Genomic DNA, 18,311 nt, shown 5'->3' on the forward strand with positions numbered 1-18,311 from the left:
TATTGCAAATACAAAACAAATTGAACTGAAACGGATAGGAAATAGAGTACCATAATATTAACGAAAAAAATAACCCTCCAAGGCTCGAACCCCGGACCTAACGTTACTAAACGCACGCGTTATCACTGCGCTACTATCGAATTGCTACTCTTGCGGGCGAGAAGATGTAGCTCATAAGGACAAGTTGCCCGTGATGGCGCTTTGGTGTTGGACAGACGTACTTGAGCAAAGTCACTCTGTTTACTCGTGCACCACTATCAAATGTGGTTTTCAGACTAACAGCGCGCTACATTGGAACCTGGAGCTGTAGGTCTGAAGGTCGTACACACGTGTTTGTGCTGGTGCATTTGACCCTCCTCCATTGCAGGCATAATGTAGTCTCTTCAACAGAGAATTGAAATTGTGTTACTCTTTGGTGCTATGAATCTTTCGTACACTGCAACAGCATGGTTGTTCAATGAACAAAACGTGCGCAACCCGATTAGTGTTTCTTATGTACGCCATTTATTACTCAGATTCTTTACGACAGGCAGTATACGGAGGAGACTCAGATACAAGTGTTGGCGGAGCTGACTATTGAGTGCATCCTCAACAGTCCATAACAACGGAGCTCAAATATGAGGTGTGTCACGCACAACGACACACAGAATCTTAAAAATACATACTTTTCATACATACAAACTACATATGGTATAGGAGTTAAGTGAACATGAACCCGATATGCGTATCGAGTTTTGTGAGCAGATGTGTGAGGTATTGGCGCGTGGGACCATTGTGCTGACAAATGTGTTTCAGCGATGAGAGTACGTTTTACTTGAATGGCAAGGTTAACAGGCATAGCTACACAAATCCTCATGTATTTCGTGAAGGCAACACGCAGCACCAACAGTTGCTGAACGTCTGAGCCGTTATCTTCGGCAATCACATAATCAGGCCCCTCTTTATCGGTGGAATATTAGCAGGTGAGAAGTAACTGATGATGCTGCAATACTTAATTGTATCGTTGATTGTAGAGGCCGTGGAAGAGAATCCACAAGAATTTCCGCCTGTTTTTGAGCATGACGGCTGTCTTGCCCATTGTCACCGCCTTGTACGTGACTGTTTAGAGGTGTGTTTCCACGACAATGCACAGTGGGAAAAATTGTAATTCTAGCAGCGAAAAATTTGTTGTGCTGCAGTAAAACATGTTTTTTTTTTAATATTTTTTGTAATTTTTATATTGCTATAAGATGTTGTTAGCGAATTAAATAATAAAATACCCATATGGTTATCAATATGTACATTTATTTGAGAGAAATAGGCTAGTAGCAAAGTTTGCACCAATAGGTATTTACGTCTTACCTAAATACCTAATGAAATCCATTAGGCATAGTTGTTGGTTGTTTTTTCGAATTTTCAGTAACTAAAATGGCACTTTTTCCTACTGTGGGATGGATTGATTGGTAATCGCGGCACCATTGAATGGCCAGCATGTTTGCCAGATCTTGCTCCATCCGACTTTTTTCCTCTATGGCTATTTGAAGACTATGGTGTTCAGTACTGTGCAGTTGCGCCAACACATATTTGATGATTGTCATTCAATACCGGTAATGACTTTTACCCGTGTTCGAGAGGAGTTCGTCCAACTTTTATATTATTGCCAGGAGATAAGCGTTGCACACTTTGAGCATCTCCTGCATTAATGTGGTATGTCCCAAAAGGTACCATATTTCTCTCTGCTTACAGCTTTGCAACGTTTCTTCTACGTAATGTACGGATTTCAGCCATGTTGACTAGCGACACGCTAGGAACATGCAGTTTCCAGAACTGGTCTCTACACGTGATTATATTTCAAACGAGGTGCCACACGATGGGGGTTGATATTTAAAATTTTGGAGTTACCCCTCGTAACCTCCTTGGTCCCCCTCATGAGGGATTCTCCTTATCAGCAGAATGTTGTACTTTATGTTCCTTGAAGGTTACAATGGTGTCATGTTTTCATTTGCTTTGGTTTCTCCAGGAGACGGGCCTTAGTGTTATTCGTGAAACGCAGTGTATAATTTATTTCCAAACCCGTACAGATTTTTCTTTCCTGAGCAATTCACAGAAACCTTCAAGTTTGCATCGTACGTGATTTTGATGTACCAGTATAAACAATTTTTGTCGCTTATAAAAAAAGAACAAGTTTTCAGCGAGATTAAGATTAACAGACATTCAACTGAGCGCTGTTCTAAAAATCGCTGATGCGAGGAGCACGTCTCCAGACATCCGGAAGCTGATTGTAAAAAAGAGATGCCAGATACAGGGGAAGAAACTGTAGGTATCCATGCACTAACCGGATTTGCTTCATTTTTTTTTTTTTTTTTTTTTTTGAACTATAGTCTTTGTCAGAGTTTGTGTATTTAATTACTTACACCATTAATTGTGATTTATTTTTAGTTGCCCTTGCAGCCCGCACTGTTATACACTTAGGATTGTTTGGCCCATTTGAGAGAAAAAGTTTGACATTCCTAGTTTACACGCTCGCCTTTGTTGAGTGTGGTAAAAAGTTCAGTTCCTCCTGGAGTTACAATCTTCTACCATATAGAAAATAACTGCATTTTTTCCTAACTCTTTAAGGATGGGACTTATACTTTGAACAATGTAGTCTCAAATCTGAGCAATTCAGTTCAATGTAATCTCACCGCGAGTTAAACCGTTACATAAGGCTGCTATCAGAAATTGCACATAGTATGAAACACAAATTATAGCAACAATAGTAATCTATATATATAAAATTGAAAATAACTTTGTTTGTGTCTCTAAATCTCCTGAACCGTCCGACCGATCTCGATCAAATTTGTAACATGGATGAGGTTCGAGGCTGGGCTGGTTTTAGGCTATTCACTTTGATGGTAGATCTGAGGAGCGGGGAAGGGGGTATGGAAAAATAAATAAAACTTAATAACTTCTGAACCACTCGACTGATCTTGAACAAATTTTCAACATTGATGAGGTTCAGGCCTGGGATCGCTTTTATGATTTAAATTTGACGGAGAAACGTAAGAGAGGAGGAGGAGGAAATATATAAAAATCAATTTATATAAGTCTGAAAGTGACTATTTTTGTAACTTAATAACTCTTGTACAGGGAGTCCATAAAGTCCTGCAGAAAGCAAAACTCTCTGACTTGGAAACTACGTAATGTTTTAACAAATACTTTTTGGTGTACTTACAGAAATGTCCAAAGTTTTGTTTCAGCTAGTTAAGGTTCATCGCCAAACCTACAATTGTGCACCATTCACGTCCAAACACTCTTGCAGTATTTTTGGGAAACCAAGAATTGCGTGTTGGCGGTGTTCGTGTAGAATGTTCAAAATCACATCAGTTTTTTTTTTTTTGTGTGTGTGTGTGTGTGTGTATGTGTTCTTGAGATCGTCCAGATTAGCTGGCTTCTGCGAATTCACCTTGGTCTTCACGTGTTCCCACAGCCAGTAATCACAAGGCGGCAAATCTGGTGATCTTGTAGGCTAAAGTGTGGGTCCTCTTCGGCCAATCCATCTCTCCTTAAATTCTTCGTTAAGAAACTATCGAACTTGAAGAAGTGCGGCGGTGCCCCATCCTGTTGCATGTGGACCTCATTAAGGATGCCTAACCTAGTAAGTTCTGGCAAAAGTAATGTCTGTAGCATGTTCAGATAATTGTTATCATTTACTGTATCTCTCTCGAAGAGAAAAGAGCCGATAATGTGGTCCATTGAAACAGCACACCACACATTGACTTTGGGACTACCCCGCTTGTGCTCCTCGAATTCACGTGGATTTTCCATCCCCCAAATTCGGCAGTTGTGCCTGTTCACTTTTCCCGCCACATGAAATGTGGTTTCATCTGAAAATAGAAATCGAGACAGAAGGTTACCATCTTCTTGTAAGGGGGCAAGCATTGACTCAGAGAAATACATTCTCATGTCACAGTCTTTCTCTATCAGCTCGTGCACAAATTTTAACTTATTGGGTCTGGCCTTCAAATTCTTGCGTACGACCTTGTATAACGTTGACTTCGGTATTCCCAGTTCCAATGACCTACGTTTAAGCGAATTCATTGGACTCCTGGCTACGCTGTCCTGCAACGTATGAATCACATCGTCTCTCGTTCCTGGCCTTCCACTGCGTGGTAAATCTGACACACTTCCCGTTTCTTTGAACTTCTCGTACCACCTCTTGATACTTGTTTCTGCTGGGAGTGTTTTCCCATACGTTGTTTGGAACTTTTTACGCACTAAAAAGCAATATTTTAATTCCGAAAACCACAAACCACATTGTGCCTTTTCTTTAATAGACGCCATCTTAAGTCACGTGATTACCAACGTCATCGAGGATTGTGGCCAGCATCGAGTATTGTGGCCAGAACAAAACTTTAAACTCCCCTTCTTCCAACCCCCAAAATTTATACTCTTAAACGTAACGGTTTCCCAGTTCTAGAGTTTTACTTTCCTGCAGGACTTTATGGACTCCCTGTACTATAAGACCGATCTCAATCAAATTTTCATAATACATGAGGCTCGGATCTGGAAACATTTTTGTAACATCACTTTAACGGTAGATCCTAGGGAGGGGGAAGGGGGACGTATAAATAGAACTAAAAAAACTAATAACTTTTGAACCACCCAACCAATCTCGATCAAATTTTCAACATATATGAGGGTTGGACCTTGGATTCTTTTTATCGTTTGACTTTGACGAGGCAACCTAGGGGAGGGGGAGATATATATGTAAAAGATTAAAATATAAATGACTGCCTTTGTGACATAATCAGTCTTGAACTACCCGAAAGATCTCAATCATTTTCAACATACATGAGTTTAGGGGCAGGGATTACTTTAGGCTATTCACTTTGACGATCCAACCTAGGGGAGGGGGAGGGGAGAAATTTAAAAATGATTAAAAATGAGCGATACTAGTGTTGAGTCCGTAGTTTTGGGGGTCGATGAGAGAAATAGTGACACTTCTGATCCTGTTTCAATCCAAGTTCAGCACTGACAGTTGGAGATGGAGAGGGTAGAACGTAGGGGAGGGGAAAACATTTTAAAGTGATCGGAAATGACTAATATTAGTGTCGAATTCATAGTTTTCACGGTCGCTTAGGTGAACAGTGATACTTTCGATCCCGTTTAAATTCAAATTCAACCCCGCAACTTGGAGAGGGAAAGGAAGACATATTTAAAAATGATCGAAAATGAATATTAGTGCTGAATCGACATTTTTTTGGAGTCGCTGAGATGAACGGTGATACTTCCGATGCCATGGCCCGCAACATGGGGGAGGGGAATATATATATATATATATATATATATATATATATATATATATATATATATATATATATATATATATATATGGTCGAAAATGACCGATATTAGTGTTGAATCTATTGTTATTGGGGTCGACGAGATGAACGGTGACACTTCCCATCACGTTTAGAACCAAGTTCAGCCCCGCAACTTGGGAGAGTTAAAGATAATAAAATGATAGAAAATGACCAGTATTAGTGTAGAATCCATGGCGTTCGGAGTCGCCGAGATGATCAATGATCTTTCCGATGCCGTTTAAACCGATACCATTAAAAACAAAAACAGCATATTTCGCGGGTACTAAACACATGAGATACGGAGTTTTGAGTTTAAATTTTCATTTCAAGCCAGCGAAGCGAGTAAGTGTTAGTTACAAAGTGTTGCACTTCGTAATTATTTTATCAAATGATATTTCTAGTTACGTCCCACGGCTAGTTTACTCTTTAAGTTAAGGAAATTGGTGAGTCATGAAACTAAATGAATTTGAAACAGCTGATGGAATGAGAATGTGGAAAGAAAAGGGAGGACCTCGAGAAAACACGCGGCTACGATGTTGCCCTGCGGAAACTCGCGTAGTAGGAGACAGAGGCTTTCGCACCAAATGTAAACTTTCCACCTCCACCTTGCACCCCATATTGTTTTAAATTGGTATACTATAATTTACATAATACAATATCATAATTTAGTTACTTAATATAACTTTGAAAATGCACATTTTATTTCTGATGCAATGCTTCTCTTAATAATCTTATAACTAGAACCCGGATTTATATGCAAAATGCATGTTTATAGTAACGTATGGAAACATATGGAAAGTATCTTTTTTCTTTCCGGAGGATTTGTAAGGATTCGTTTGAGACGCATATGATATCGCATATAAGTGCATATTTTGAGTGAATTTTGATGTGCTTGCATATTTCGTAAACTTTTCAAGATACTGCATATTTCCGAATTTTATTGCTGCATACTAACATATTTGAGATCATATCACAATAAAATAGGTTGTATGTAAAGTAAACTGGATCACTTTGTAGACACAGATGTAGGATAAAATGTTGTATAGAATAATATAATAAAGTGTTGTATTCTAAATTAGTCCACCTGACTTGCTTTGCACACGGTCTTCATCGCGTAGCAGAAACAGGTTCCAATATCGAGCAGTAAATACGCTTGTATCAAATGTAAAGAAAGTATTTATGAAAGCTTCATCGCGCGTACGTATCTTTCGCGAATTTGCAAAAATGTTCCACTACATCCGCTACCAGTTTTAACCCAACGGGGCTCGTAGCTAGAAGCTGTGTCGAATAATGCAAATAACTTATATCAAGTGAAGACAGTTATACACTTACTAAATCCCGATGATACAGCCCCTATTTGTGTGTCACAAAAATGTTTCTCTTCAAATGGTAACACAACTATTTATTAAGAATTCCTGAAATTATCAGGCAGTTGGAATCCTGTAACAATGTTGCGCAGCATTCACTCTCCTTGTTGGGCGAATTATCATATATTTTATCCAGTGAAATTAACGGTGTTGCGAAAACAGCCTCAGATAAGTTTCTCCAAATATTAGGAAAAATCCCGGATAGAAAACAATCTGTGGCATCGGAAATGTACTTAATCTTGAAGACAAGGAATTGGAAGAGGACCTAAAACACAAAGACATTTGATGTTTCTCAAGTTTACCAGTGACTTCTGCTGATGTAGAAAGGAACTTTCCGATCTACAAAACATTACTGATAAACACAGAGTTTACAGAAGAAAACCGAAGAATGGTGTTCACAGTTAATAACAACAGATGTCACTAACGTAAGATACGTTGTAAAATATGGAGATTTTGTAGCCCCGAGTAGCGTAGTCGCTAACGCTCTCGCCTTTGGTGCGAGCGGTCCCGGGTTCGATTCCCGGTGGAGGCACTCAGTCGGTGCAGGCGCTTTTTCAGGCCAGGCACCCTTAATGAGGTTTTTCTGGGTTTTCCTCATTCACGCTAGGCAAATGGCGAGGTGGTACCTAAACTATAGATCCCAGGCCGCTTCCTTCCCTCCCCTTCCCCGGATAGTGTGCTTGCCGAGGGACGTCATCCCTCAAACGTGACGGGCTAAATGCCAAAAGCCCAGAACTCTAAATCCTAAAATGGAGATTTTACTTCCTTAGTGTATACTATATTTCAGAGTATGTGTTAAATTTTTCTTGCATATTTTAGTACATATTTTTGATACTTTTCGTGCATATTTGCATGCATATCTCGGGATTGGCTTGTGCGTGGAAATCCGGGCTCTACTTATAACCCTTGTGGTTTTTAATTTAATATTGATGAAACGAGCACACTATAATTTCCATGTTAAAATGGATTCTTTATTTCTAAAAATTCTTTTTATGTATATAGGATATGTTTTTGCCATTCGCCATATTCCATGAACTGTCTTATCACTCCCAGATATATGCTTTTGAATCACGATAGACAGAAAAATGTGTTCACATCCTTCTTAGCGACCTTGTCATACAAGCAAGAACAATGCAACAACACATGTTTTGGCTTAGTTGATCCATGGATACTAAATGAGAATCCTATATGGTTTCGACTGGATATGGATTGTAGGGGGAAACAACGTACTCGCAAATCCCCCGAAAATTATTTTTTTGTTCAAATAGGATGGCTTTTCGTCCTTGCGTAAGCTTTATCCACAGAACTGGTTCCTGGATTATTCAAGAAAGGGATCCGGTGCACTTTTGCATCAACATAGAGATAGGGTCTGGTGTAGGTAAGCCGAGGGTGATAGCCTCGTTTCTTTCCCTCTGCAAAAGGCTTTCCCTTACTCTCTAGGGATGGGTCTACCCCTCTGCATCCAAATGGAAATCTTTATTTGTATATCGTTCAAATTCCTCCTGTCGCCTTTTTTCTCTTCCGCATTTTCCTGACGAGGGTTACTGACATGTTAATTAGTCGTTGGAGATAATGAAGGAAGGAAACCGTTTTGATTGGGTGTGCCATTATTTACTTAATGAACATATAAATTAGAATTTGGTTCTCAGTAGGACAGATTTATCGGAGTTGACAAGTGATGTGTTGTTCTATTATAACTAACAATATTATGAAGACTGCTGACCATCATTCCGGTTCTTTGATCTAACTGATATTACTTCAGCCATCATGGATCTAGAGATGAATGTCATCAAGCAGATAAAAAAAAAAAAAAACTATATTGCATTCCGAAGATAATATAATGAACTAAGTATAGCGTCTACAAAATAGTGGTGGGCACAAAAACCGGTATTTTCGGTTTCCGGGTTTTAAGAAAACTGAAACTTTTTTTAAAATTTTGCAATAAACCGGTTTCTCATCGAAACCGGAATTTTTAGAAAACCGAAACCCGAGTTTTGAGAAATCCGCAACCGGTTTCGCTGAAAAAACAAACTATTTTTGGAGAAAACTGAAACCGGTCTCGGCAAAAACCGAACCTCTTTTGGAGAAAACCGAAATGCCGGTTTTTCGGATTTCGTTTTTTTAAATCTGTTTTTGCCCATCCTTAGTGCAAACACATTTTAGAAAGAAAATAAGGATTATTGTTATTGTTATTGTTATTATTATTATTATTATTATTATTATTATTATTATTATTATTATTATTATTATTATTATTATTATTATTATTATTATTATTAAATGTTTGGGAAATAGATACAAGAGTATTAAATTATAGGATGAGGAATGGATCGACATCGGTACCTTTAAATTTTAGGCTAAAAATGAAATAATAGAGAGAGTTACAAAAACGCATATTTAAGCTTTTTTTTAAGAAAAATAGAAAAAAGCTCATCGTATCAATGCATTGACTTTGTGACAGAGAATTATCTGTAAGTATTTGACATTATAGTTTATTTATATCTGATTTATAATCAATAGGATAACAGAGTGACATATTGTTTGCTCGGTGAGCGTGAAATTTTAATAAACTTCACTAATGTCTTTTAAATGAAACTTCAAGTATTTTTTTTTTTTTTTGAAAACTGAATTTTAAGTAATTGTCTATTGGATTTAACAAATTTGTATTTTGTCATGTTGACAAAGGGATTAACCTGCTCAGCTGGCAACTGCATTATAAGTTATTATCATTATATTTTATGTTTTTACCTATTCTACCGGAATATATACCTTGATTTTTACACTGGTATATTTTAGCCCAAGAGCTGTTCGCAGCACTTAAATTATTATTATTATTATTATTATTATTATTATTATTATTATTATTATTATTATTATTATTATTATTATTACTAAATTGTTTATTCATTTAACAGAACTTCCCATTTCCGCCAGGAAAACTTTTTATATTTAGTGATCGTTGTTGTAAATACATTTTTCAAAAGTTTGTTTAAAACGTTGATGTATTTGTTATTTATTCTGATGTTCTAAAGATAAGTACAGTGGCGAAGCGTACTATGAGGCTCTCAGGCCGGGTCTACACTGTTTTCTACCGTATATTTTCTGCATCTTTGGTTTCCTATAAAATATAGTCAATACTTCAACATTTCGTTTCTTTCCGTAGCAAAATATTAAGTTGAAAACTCTCAGAGACTCTTCCGTCTCAGTCTCACCAACTCGCTACACAGACTTACGGGCTATACTGCTCAGGAAGCGAAGCTATTATCGTTGAGATTGCACGCATTGTTGGGAAGGTGCGAAGGTTCGCCTCTGTGTAGTTTAGTTTTAGCGTTGAGGGCATCTTTCAATGCTAGATTTCCTTAACACAGAGTAAGAACTTTCTGTGTAGAATTATGTATTTCTATTAGTGATGACTTGTTTAACTTAGGTATATACTCTCAGGAGTTATTCAGAGTAGCTGTTTCTTTCCTACGTGGGGCCTTTTCCATAATAGCTTGTAGAATATGTCTGATACATTAAACATATGTATAAATTTACCAAACGCTACCGTACAGGACAAAATAATAATATTTGTGTGTAGTGTTAGTTGAGTTTTCCATTTCATAGAATCAATGAGTATTTACGATTTTGTTTCAATGGACTTGCTTGTTTCGGAAGGGGTTTTGCTAACTTTATTCCTGAAAATTCTGCTAATATATAAACAATAAAAAGTTGCGATAAAATTTCTGTGAGTGCTTAAATCCAGAAGCCTATCCTACCTATAAAATGTTTTTCGTGTTATTAGTTTATCGGGCCTACCCCACTAGCGGGATTACGCTTCGCCACTGGATAAGTGTTGATATATGTTGCATTGGCACCATATATACATACTTACTTCTTTTTATTACTTCAGTCCCGCCTATAGCATTCCATAGCGGTGAAAGCAGTAAGTATTCCCAAATTGAAGGAGCAATTTCGATAGCAAAAACAGAATTGCCAACTAAGTTGATGATTCAATATGACAAGGAAATGGCATCTTCCAAAATATGATAGAGCTAAAGAGAGAAAAAAAAAAGAACTATGTTTGTCATGAAACATAGTGTGTCCCCTTGTCCGATTAATGTATTACTTTTTTTTCGTAAAATAAAGTTGAAAAGTGAAAAAGAACAAGAAAAGATTTTTTTTTTTTTTTTGTAAAAAGGATATATTTTCATTCTTCCCTGTATCTTTATATATATTTACGCCGTCATATTCAGCAAATGAAAATACTATTTTTAAAATTACAAGTTATATTTCAGGATGGTACAGCTTGAAAATTAAAGAAGAAAAAGGAGTAACTGTCGTAATTTTATGATCTGCACTTCGTTACAAAGTGAGTTAGTAGTGAGTAGCGTTCAATTTTCAATTCGCAAGCACTTAACTATATACCCGACATCTAGCAACCCATTCACATACGAAATACCAGTATGTATACAGATTCTGATCTTTCGTAATCGTCTCAAATGTTGCATTGTCTTGACCTATCCGTTACGGAATGAGGCCAATACTCGGCAATAATACTATCCGTACGAGGATTGTGGTGTGATTGGCAGCTCTGTTGACAAGGTCTATAGGGAAAGTCTCATTTAATTTATGATCGGTTCAGGCTGCTTATTCAATATCTAATGAAGTTTAAATCTATGACTTCAAGTATCTAAATAGCTCTTGCGGCTTTGGCGTATCTCCAAAGACTTGCTAACATCTGAAAACAAAGTCACTTACACGCTATTTACACCCACTTCTGCTTTACGTATTGGCACTTTTTTTCATGCGGATTCTAGTTTGAACTTAAATGTATGCATATATATATATATATATATATATATATATATATATATATATATATATATATATAATATGTTTGAATGAAAGTATAATTGAAAACCTTACTGCAGAAAGCAAACATGTCCAACATTTACTCATTTTCTTCTTATTTTGTGACGATAATGGTTCTTAATTGGTCAATGGATCGCTTAGCACCCAAATGACACTTGTCTGCTCAATAACAATGGGCATGACAATGCCTTTAATTTTCATGTTATGGTAGAAATATCGAAAATATGATTTTCTTTAGTTTTTTTTTGTCTCTCCTGCAAACATTCCAAAATGTAGACATGTTTGTTTTCTGCAGTAAGCGGTTCAATTGTTATTACCTACAACTTATAAGTAATAAAGCATCAAGGTATACTTAAGTTTCAGTAAATGGATTATGCATCCGTATTTATGATCGATCTTAAACCTGAATAATACTACTCATATTTGTATATGGTAGTATTATATCATCGGATATAAATATTGTGATATCCTAATTTATGATTAAATGTAGTACACATGTAACATTTAGAACGAATAAATAATCCATTCATTACGTTACTCTAATGAATGCAATACGCAATATATTTACTTATATTTTAATTATGAGGTTAGTTGAACCTGAACTTCAACTAGAGTGACATTCTATTATTCTCATAAAGAATGTAGTCATAAATGTTTCTTGGATAGATGCTTCAGGTTAAACTTACATTTAGTAGCAAAATTGAAGTTTCAAACAATTCGTGATTTAATTGAAGACGAAAATCTTTAAGTTCTACAAAGTTTGATGCATTTATTTAATGTAAATTTTTGACTTAAACAAGAAAATGTGTTAGTGACTTATTAAGTTTTATATATTTATTTATTGTTTTAGAAAATTAAAGCGAATGTGATGTGTGATGCCTTGTTTGTCAGGTAGTTTTAATGTTTACATCTACCACTTGAGGGTAGTTATTCATACGATTTGAATATGTTCCTGATAAGTTTTGTTGCCATTAAACAACGTATTTCTCTGTTATATTTCAGCACAGTTTATTTAAATTTTGCAATATTTTGTTGGCATACATGCATATAAGTCAAGTGATTTGTGGCAGTCGGTTACCTGTCTTTTATCGAGTATAGTGAGTAAAATATCTAGGCACGTACATAGTAACTGTCTGGAACAACTCCCCACACCTAGAAACAAGAACTATATGCCACATAAAAACGAAAAGAACAACATGCTATGCGTCATTGAGCAAAACAAGATGCTAGCAAAACAACTATGTTGCATGTGTTTGTTCTTTTAGTGCATATCTTCCAAATAGCATGACATTTACGATATGTATAAATTTTCACCCAAAAAGCTGTGTATTTGATTGCGTGAAAACTGAATATGTACAGAAACCTCCGTCAAATATATATATATATATCATTCTCCTGTCTAAATCAGATGGAGTGCAGGGATTTTTTCCCTGTTATTTTAAAGGAACAAAAGACCATGTTGAAAGTAATCAAGCAACCATTGCTCACTAATTAATGCTTTGCCTGTTTTTTTATTGCCTGTTATGAAACGAAGTTAAAGCCTCTTCCTTATTCGTTCTCTGCTACTAAAAATCAGCAATCGAGCATTACACGAAGGGTTCCGGGCGGGGACTGTGCATAGGGGTTAAGAGAGAGAGAGAGATTTAATGCACAAACTGAAAACCACCCATCCTTTTCAATGAGTAACCCAACCCTCAGGCAACCGTAACACAACGGAGATGGGCGAATGATTATTGTTTATGTTCTCTACAGCTTTGTTAACCGGAAGTGGCTTGATCTCATGCCACATCTGTTATCGCGGACTCGTTTGGGGAAATTTATTTGCATGCGTCGGCTATTACGAGGTGATCTAAGATAGTTTCTTAGCTGTTTCGAAGAAAGTGAGAAAAAAGATAGAAACAAAAACAGCTAAACACAAACAGCAGCAGATTACTTTCTTCACTTGCGACTTTTATCAACAACATGTGCTTTATGTGCATCAATACCTTTAAGTACATGTGCGTATATACTGTTTTTCTTGTTTCCAGGACGTTTTCCCATATCATAGCAAAAAATTTATCACAATTCATCACTTTTGTAATAATGTATTGACTAGTAATTGTTTTACATATATTATTTCCGTTGTAGGTCCTACGACAGTAGAAAATACATGTTAACCAAAATTCCTCTGAAAATTGTTTCTTATCATGAACACGCGGTTACATGGCAGTATTCAGTACATCAGAATTACGTAGTATGCAATAATTCAGCACACTGAATTCTACAAAATTGTTACTCTCTTTAACAAACTACATATATCATTTTTTAGAATGTAAAACAGCTTAAGATTAATGCAGTAAATACAAATTGAAGTGAAACTGACAAAAGTCCTCAACAGAAAAAGATTGAAAATATGAGAGGCTGCATGCGAGAAAGAATATGTGTCGAATGAGACAACTGATATTGCGTTACTTTCTTAAGTGTGTGTGTTTTTTCTGGTAATATATTGAAAATAATATAAAGTGCTCAGAGAAAATAGATTTCCATTCCTTGATTTGTATTCGTATAGGGCCTACCCAGAGAAAGTTCTTCCTTTATAAAATAATTTCCATCATACTTACAGTCAATGGTATCAGATCCTGCTACTTCCTTTACATAATAATAATAATAATAATAATAATAATAATAATAATAATAATAATAATAATAATAATAAGAAGAAGAAGAAGAAGAAGAAGAAGAAGAAGAAGAAAAGAAGAAGAAGAACAGATTTAACATTTGTGATTATAATTTTATAATTTGATGAATACTAAAATTTCTGTAATATTTTCCTTAATATCTACTTACAACAACGAAGTTTGAATCGTACTGCATGAAGCTGCCAGCTCATTAATAATAAGAAGAACAATATAAGAATAATAACAAGAATAAAAATAAGAACAATAATAAGAATAAAAACAAGAACAAGAAAAAAATAATAAGAATAAGAACAAGAATTATAATGAGTAAGAATAAGAGCAAGAACAAGAACAAGAATAAGAATTAAATTAAGAATTAGGATAAGAATAAGAACAAGAATAAAGATAAGAATAAGAATTAGAGTAAGAACAAGAGTAATTTTAGAAAATTTTTGTGCATCAGTCAAAAACAAGATATATTTATGCATATTGCTTGATTCTTCTTTTATCCGACAGTCCTGGTCAGTTGAGGGGCAAGCATCGCAGAACATACAAATATTTCCAAGATTTCTGATGTGATGGGTAGGACACTTGTGAAAAAATAATAATAATGATACATTCCAAATTACTTTCTAACCCTGAATTGTTAGGGCTATTAATGAAATACTTGTTTATAAAATAATAACAAAATTACATATTAACCCTTATCCGGGCAACCGGGGCCTCCCAGGCCCAGTAGCTTCATACTTTTCTTCGAATTTCTTAATAACCATAAATATTTCGATGCCATAAAATTCTGAATTCTTCTATCTTTAGTCGAAGTTAAAGTTATGAACATATCGAGTTGGTAAGGCTAATAGAATTGGTAAGGCCCCAGTTGCAGTCTACATTGCAAAAATAGCTTGCCCGGATAAGGGTTAAGTGTTACTTCAGAAAATTGTCAAAAAAGCACACCCCAAAAGTAAACTACCCCTTGTTGGTATTGTCATGGAAGTTATTTATGTAACATTGTAAGAATAATAGTATAACATTTATTTATAAAATATGATCAAAATAGCATGGGCTATTTTTGAGAAAGTAGACTGAAAAGAAACTCGCCCACAAGAGTGAACCTCTTTAAAAAAAAAAGCATAATTTACACAATATTATAGAGCTATTAATAAAATATTCATTTCTGAAATATGAACAAAGTGGCTTGAGTTATTTCAAATGACTTCGAGAAAATTGTCTGAGAAAAACTCACTCCAAGTATAAACTACTCCTCGATTTTTCCAAGAGAAATTACTTATACCATATAATAGGCTTGTCTTTGGAAATTTCATCTATATAATATAAACAAAACTGATAGAGGTTTTTTTGTTTTTTTTTTTTTGTTTTGTTTTTTTTTTTTTTTTTTAGAAAATCGCATTCTTTAATTTTTACCCTTAAGTAAACTACCCTCATTTTTAGGGGTAGGAACAAAATTCGAGAAGGAAGACACAAAAGCCTTAAGTTTAAAATTTGGTTGAGATATTGAACAGTATGGCCTCTAAGTGAGTGTACATCAGGACGAACGGACAGATCGAGAAACCACTTTTTGGTATCTATGGAGCATGAAACTTGTAAATCCGTTGACATTTCGAATTCATTTTTCTTTTTCATGACAACCGTACTTTCTGCTTTCCTTTCGTTTCGCAAATATAAAAGAGATACTCGAAAATAATTGTTTGTTTTTTCGATATTATAGAAACTGCAACAAATCACTACTAAAGTCTAAACACATGACACCAACAAAGAGTAAACAGAGCAAACCTACGAGGCAGGATAAATAAGACGAAGGCCCCGATAGAAAGAGTCAGAATAAAGGGAAAAAGGAAGAAAGAGGTAGAAGGTGAACAATTCCTATGCAAATTGGAAGAAAGTGCGAAATATGTTTAACAGCTGTGCTCATGTTGTAGTGCAGTCTCCAGTGAAAAAAGTGCCAGTTCTCAAAAACCGCACATATTCACCCGATTTAATGTCTCGTAATCTTTCTATTCCCCAAAATCAAATTTCACAGATAGGGTCAAAGCTACGACGACGTAACCGACATTCAAGCCACACTGCCACACGAGTTGAATAACATCAAAAGGAGGATTTTTTTGCCAGTTTCATGTGGTTGTATGAATATTCCGTGCATTGTACTCAAGAGAACACCTGAAACATTTTTTTTAAATCATTTTAAGTTTTCGCTAGTTTTCATTAATCCACTCTCAAAACTTTTTGGACAGTGTATAGTGTCATACCCTGAAAAAATAATCAATTCCATGACAGATGCTAGTTAAATATGTATAATACTTGCAATTGATTATTTTCATATATAAACTGATATTACTAACACTATTTAAAATTATTTTTGCCAGTGGCTACTATGTGCAACTACATGTTTTACAGAATAAAAAGCTATGTATGAAAAAAAAAAGTTCCCGTGATAAAGAAACACATGCTCATGTGAACCCAATAAAATAACTATACACGAACACTAAACAATGAATCTCTCGGGGCGTTAGATTTATCGTTCACTTTCTTATCCCAAGAGCACCGCCTGGTACGAGAACAACGCTATTTAAGATGACACAGTTTCCTTTTCCGGGTACTTCAGTAGCGAGATCTTGTGGACCCTGGGGGAGAATTCTGAATGGCTATTTTCCATTTCACAGCTCCCATTTTGTTTTTATTTCATGAGAACTGTTGTTGGAACACAATTGTAAACATCTTCAGTGAGTATTAATTTTCCTTGAGATGCTAACATATTCATTTGGACGAGTTAACTATTCTGCATAGAACGATTTATGGCGAAGCACGACTGTCTAACTCGCTGAGCGGATAATGATTTAAATAGAAAATAAAAAAATAACACATTATGTGCAAAGAATTAAGTTCGTAGAAGGGTAAATATTATGTGCTGTAAAAAAATTGTTGCTAAAACTTAATAACTGAAGTAAGGACGTTCAAGAGCCATATAAATTTTTGACAATTCAAGTTTTTATTTTACCTATATTTTTTTTCTCATAAATTTGAAATATTTTTGACAGAAATCAAAATCTCTCTCAAATAGTAATAATAATAAGACTCAAGCTACTATTCAAAATACAACTTGCTTTAAAGGCAAAAGTTTAAAAGTTTCTAATTTTCGATTTCTTTTTACTTAGAAAAATAATTATCTAAGTATAAAATGTGTTAAGTTTATCTCCAATCGAAATTTGCTTATGTGGGTATTCAATTATACATTGCAGAACTAATAAATATTATAATTCCGCCATAATAACTTACTCAACTGCATTTACTATTGTATTTAAATAAGTTTATATCTTTCTTTAACTCCTGGTAATTTTGCATACAGGAACTTACAGCTTTACTCCAAGTGTATGCATGTGTGTGTGGTGTGTGTGTGGGAGGGGTGCACATGCACTAGCAACGCTTCGGGCTCAATTACCAGCCTGGCCGTTCTTGAGCAAACTTGAGCTTAAATTTCATTGTGGCTGTTACCAGTCAGCTTAGTGATCCCGAAAAGTATGGATTCGACACTAATGTCGGTAATTCTGGACATCTTATTCTCCACTCCATCTGACTCCCATCCCAATGCAGCTGAACTTGAACGTAAACTGTATTGGGAATGTTACTATGCATGCCAGCGATCGGAAGGACTGTAGATTTGACACTAATATATATCGTTTCCGATTATTTTTACATATCACCATTTTCAAATCCATCCGCTAAGGGTAGCAGAAGTATCATACTCTAACTGTGAGCTAAATTTGGATTTAAAGGTTATCGAGAGTGTCACTATTCATATCAGAGATCCCAAAAACTATGGATTCGACCCTAGTATCGAGCTTCTCCGTGACTAAGCTGTTACCGTACGCACCTTTTGCGTGGGAGGCCCGGGTTCGATTCCCGGTGTGAGCCCATCTGGTTTGGATTCCACGTTAATCAGTAGGTCCACGTCTCATATAGCCTCGCTGCTGAACGGGACGTTAAATTCAAAATCAACTCAACTCAACTCGACCCTAATATCGGTAGTTTATATTATTTTTACGTATGTCATCATCCTCCCCCTAGGAGGTTCCTAGTAAGGTTTTACCCCACTG

General features: G+C 35.6%; 1 non-coding gene across 1 annotated transcript; it reads left to right on the top strand.

The window, feature by feature from the left end:
• The first annotated feature begins 7,149 nt into the window (after positions 1-7,149).
• TRNAQ-UUG (transfer RNA glutamine (anticodon UUG)) lies at positions 7,150-7,223 on the top strand. The gene has a single exon. It is a non-coding gene; the product is annotated as a tRNA-Gln (tRNA).
• The last annotated feature ends 11,088 nt before the right edge of the window (positions 7,224-18,311 follow it).

The sequence above is a fragment of the Thermobia domestica genome, chromosome 6 (genome assembly GCF_964235325.1).
Source record: "Thermobia domestica chromosome 6, izTheDome1.hap1.1, whole genome shotgun sequence".
Lineage (NCBI taxonomy): Eukaryota > Metazoa > Arthropoda > Insecta > Zygentoma > Lepismatidae > Thermobia > Thermobia domestica.